The sequence below is a fragment of the Eucalyptus grandis genome, chromosome 1 (genome assembly GCF_016545825.1).
Source record: "Eucalyptus grandis isolate ANBG69807.140 chromosome 1, ASM1654582v1, whole genome shotgun sequence".
In the NCBI taxonomy this organism is placed as follows: Eukaryota; Viridiplantae; Streptophyta; class Magnoliopsida; order Myrtales; family Myrtaceae; genus Eucalyptus; species Eucalyptus grandis.
In genome coordinates, this window is record NC_052612.1 from 28,500,397 (window position 1) to 28,505,358 (window position 4,962).

The 4,962-nt window shown below is 47.9% G+C and overlaps 1 non-coding gene across 1 annotated transcript; it reads left to right on the forward strand.

The window, feature by feature from the left end:
* Positions 1 to 2,348: 2,348 nt before the first annotated feature.
* LOC104439301 lies at positions 2,349 to 4,716 on the forward strand. Its single transcript, XR_005549460.1, has one exon. It is a non-coding gene; the product is annotated as a hypothetical protein (transcript).
* The last annotated feature ends 246 nt before the right edge of the window (positions 4,717 to 4,962 follow it).

Consider the following 4,962-nt stretch of genomic DNA (forward strand, 5'->3'; position numbering starts at 1 on the left):
GCAGCAGCTGGGGACACGACTGCCACCGCTGCGGGGGCTGCGCGGCAGGGGAGGGGGACGTGAAAGCTCGCTCCGGGAAACAGAGCATGACAGAGAGATGGTTCGGCAAAAAAAGTCGCTGTCGTGTCCTCTCGATAACGTGCGCGAAAGCAACAGCCGACGGAATCGATCCTTCCATTCGTCCGGCTACGTCTAGGGTTTCGTCTTGCATGAACTGATGATTCAGCCCCCACCAAACTTCTTTCCCACAATGCACCTTTTGGCCAAGAAGTCATGTTGTATACGTTGTATTTGAGTTAATTATTAAACTATCTATGAAATTGATATACGAAGTGACGTAATCACTATAAGCGAGCTATATCCAAAGTACAAAGAAAAGAACTTATTTGGTATGTCTGTTTTGTTAACCATCATGGTGTATCAAATATTAGTCGTGGCTCATACATGTACTTGTCATTCCGCGCTTAATAAATGCTGTGATTCTACATTCTTTTGAAAGACTTCTAAGTAATTTATAAGAACTTCCGTGTTAATTCCACGAGCTAGGTTAAAGTTGTGATTTATGCAAGTCTGTTCTTCCACATGCACGTACAAATGGCCAAACCACGTGAACCAGTGCTTGACCTAGCCAGAGAGCATCAAAGGAAAGAGATTATAAGAATAGTCAATGTAGATTATATGTAACTAGCATTCATAAAACTGAATTGTAATGTTTAATAGGTAAAAAAAATAAAAATAAAAATTAAAGAATTCTTGCAAAGAGAATGAAGGAGAAAACGCACTGATCCTAACTTGTGTTGTTTTCAATTATTTAAGGAGAAAATTGATGGAACCTTGGAGGATATTGATACAGTGGGAATTAATAGACGATAGACTACTTAACACAAAACAAGGATAAGCGGCCGAAACAAAGAGTTTAATTTGGAAACGATTGAAGAAACTCCGTTCTTAGCATTTTCCATTTTTACTTTTTTTTAGTATAGTTTAAACTTGACATATGCTCTAATTAAGGGAAGACTAACGAGCACACGTGATGGAAATAAGGAAAAAGTTCCTAATCATCGTGATTAGGATTAGGAATAGGATTAGCCACACGCCACAACCTGGACTAATTCTCCAAAGATTAAGATGGCCACTTCCATAGCGCAAAGTCAAAAGGGTCTTCCTCATACGGATTTCTGCATGCACTAAGGAGAGGAAATCCGAAGACCTACAAATTATAAATAGTATGGACGACTGGGATATTGTTTTCTGATCCGAGCAATTCCACGGGTTTCTAATCCTATCCAATCCTCGACTTTGCCCGTTCAATTTGACATACGAGTGATCCCGATTCCTAAGGAATCACATGGGCTATAATGGAAACCTTTTCGAACAGTTTGAGGTAGAAATTGATGGAGGATTTGCTTTGTTTATCAAAGATTAACTGGAAAAGCAGACACAAGATGTTAAAAATGAAACTAACCAACAAAAAAAAAACTAAATTATTGCATTTGTGATAATTCAATTTTAAATCTTTCAATCATATCAATTTAATTTTAAGCCTTTTCATGTTTTGTCAATGCAATCCATTTGGCCGATGTTGGCAAAAAATACTAACATGGATGTTTGCCGTTTTATGTGGCATTACTGGGGCTCATATGAATAAAATTTATTAATTTATATTCTTGAAATTTTATAGTGTTCTGTTCTTTTCTTTATGCTAGGCCTCGGAGATAGTCAATGATTGTAGGTGAGGTCACCCTCGCTGACCTCCAGGGAGGGTCAGCCTTGCCAAATCCAATCCTCGCTAGCTAGTGAGGTTGACCCTCGTCAGTAGTTGTCTTTGGCCTGTTATTAGCCATGGCCAAGGTTCGGTGATTGGTGAAGAAAAAAAAAAAGAAAATTAAAATATAAAAGAAAATTTAAAAAATTTATCAACATTAGTATCGGTAGTATCATATTATACGACCGACATCAACGTCGGTGACTTTCATTAAAAATTGATTGAATAAATTGCATTAACAAAACGTGAAAATATTTAAAGTTAAATTGACACAATTGAAAAAATTTAAAACTAAATTAATATAAGAGTAATAAGCTCATGACTTTTTTTTTTTGGGGGTTAATTTTCCTGATGTTTAGGTACCGTTGGCTAGATTTTTGCCTGTCGTTCACGTACACACGGAAGCAGTGGGGAGTGGGGGATCTTGTCGTTTTCCCGCGATTCGGGCACGGACGGGTCCGTTCAGTTCGCTGTTCAATCAGTCCCGACGACCAAAGCACTTCCTTTCTTCCTTCTTATTTTGGGTACACACAGCAACCAGAAAACACTATCGCTTCTGCCCCAACTTGCCCACGCTTCATTCGCCCAAAGGGCACCGTCCCACTCCCACCAAAACGCAGAATCCCAGTCAACCCACGGGTCAACACGAAAACGCCTCCCTCGGACCTCGACCTTTCCCCCACCGTGTCCATAAATATCCCCTCTCAGACGGATCAATCATATCAACATACCACAGCACACCCCGACACAAACATCTACCGACTTCACTTGCCGAAAATGGTGATGGCCGACGTTACCGGCGGCGGCGGCTGGAGGGAGGCGAGGTCGCTGGCCGCGCACGCCCTCCTCGGGCGGTGGTTCATGGCCTTCGCCGCCCTCCTCATCATGTCGGTGGCCGGGGCCACCTACATCTTCAGCCTCTACTCCGGGGACATCAAGTCCAGCCTCGGCTACGACCAGACCAGCCTCAACCTCCTCGGCTTCTTCAAGGACCTCGGCGCCAACGTGGGCATCGTCTCGGGCCTCGTCAACGAGGTCACCCCGCCCTGGGTCGTCCTCTCCATCGGCGCCGCCATGAACTTCTTCGGCTACTTCATGATCTGGCTCGCCGTCACCGGCCGCTCCGCCCGGCCCCGCCTCTGGCTCATGTGCCTCTACATCTGCATCGGCGCCAACTCCCAGTCGTTCGCCAACACCGGCGCCCTCGTCACCGCCGTCAAGAACTTCCCGGAGAGCCGCGGCGCCATCCTCGGGCTGCTCAAGGGCTTCGTCGGCCTGAGCGGCGCCATCCTGGCCCAGCTCTACCACGCCTTCTACGGCGACGACTCCGAGTCCCTCATCCTCCTCATCGCCTGGCTCCCCGCAGCCATCTCCGTCGTCTTCCTGCGCACCATCCGCATCCTTGAGGTGGTCCGGCAGAAGAACGAGCTCGAGGTCTTCTACAAGCTCCTGTATGTCTCGCTCGGCCTCGCCGGGTTCCTCATGGCCATCATCATACTGCAGAACCAGCTCCGGTTCTCGAGGATTGGGTACGCTGGAAGCGCTGCGGTCGTGCTCCTCCTGCTCTTCCTGCCGATTTTCATCGTCGTCAAGGAAGAGATTGCTCTCTGGAAGAGGAAGAGAGAGATCGTCATGAACAATGACCCTTCCCATCACCTCAAAGTAGTCGCCGAAACTCCTCCGCCACCACCGCCGCTGCACGCTTCCGAACCTGTGCTGGCGCTGCCTCCGCCGCAGCATACGGGGGCGTGCAGCTGCGGCAATATCCTCCGGCCTCCGGACAGGGGCGAGGACTACACGATCCTGCAGGCCCTCTTCAGCATCGACATGCTGATACTATTCACTGCCACCACGTTCGGCGTTGGCGGGACGCTGACGACCATTGACAACCTGGCCCAGATCGGGAACTCGCTTGGGTACCCCTCCCGGAGCACCACCACATTCGTGTCCCTTGTCAGCATTTGGAACTACCTCGGCCGGGTTGTGTCGGGGTTCGCCTCCGAGATCCTCCTTACCAAGTACAAGTGCCCCCGCCCTCTCCTCCTGACCCTCGTCCTCCTCCTGTCCTGCGTCGGCCACCTCTAATCGCCTTCGGCGTCCCCAATTCTCTCTACGCTGCGTCGATCATCATCGGGTTCTGCTTCGGCGCGCAGTGGCCGCTGGTGTTCGCCATCATATCCGAAATCTTCGGGCTCAAGTACTACTCCACGCTGTACAACTTGGGGGCCGGCGCGAGCCGTCGGGAGCTACATCCTCAACGTGAAGGTGGCGGGCCGGCTCTACGACCGGGAGGCGGCGAGGCAGATGGCGGCCGCGGGGCTGGCGAGGAAAGACGGCCAGGACTTGACGTGCAAGGGCGTCGAGTGCTACAAGACGGCGTTCCTGGTGATCACGGGGGCGACGCTCTTTGGGTGCATGGTGTCCTTCTTTCTGGTCCTGAGGACTAGGAAGTTCTACAGGGGCGACATCTACAGGAAGTTCAGAGAGGCTTCCATCGATTTGACGGGTAGGGGAGATGATTCCAAAGCCGCGGCGGTGGAAGCAGAGGCGGCGGCGGCGGCGAATGGAGATGATCGTACGGCCACCGCTGCAGCAGCTGGGGACCCGACTGCCGCCTCTGCGGGGGCTGCGCGGCAGGGGACGGGGACGTGAAAGCTCACTCCGGGAAACAGAGCATGACAGAGAGATGGTTCGTTTCATTGTAAAACTTCAAGTTGCCCCACTAAAGTTTACCTCGCAAACGATAAATCATAGTTGAAGAAATGATTTGTACTTTATTTATCTCCGAAGATAGAAATTATTGCAGATCTTTTTACATCTTTTTGGCGGGAGGGGGTGTTGCTGTTCTCATCATTGTAAAGTTCCTAGCTCTTTAATGGCGAACAGGAAAGAAGAAAAGGTGTCCTGACTCTTGGGGTTCGTTTCGATACAAGAGCAATGATTTTCCTTTTCAAGAATTTGTATTAAACTTTATATTTATTCTGTATAATCTAAATCTATTTACATGTTATATAAACCTCAATTTAGTGGTGATAAATTCAATTTAATTTTTTGACCATCAATAACATCAAAATGGTAGACTTGTGAAAAAATTATCTCAAACTAATTTTTTGACAGCCAAAAATCCTAAATTGATATATTTATGATAAATTTATTCTTCGTTACTCTTTGTTAAATTTGATTAATGGTTCACCCGT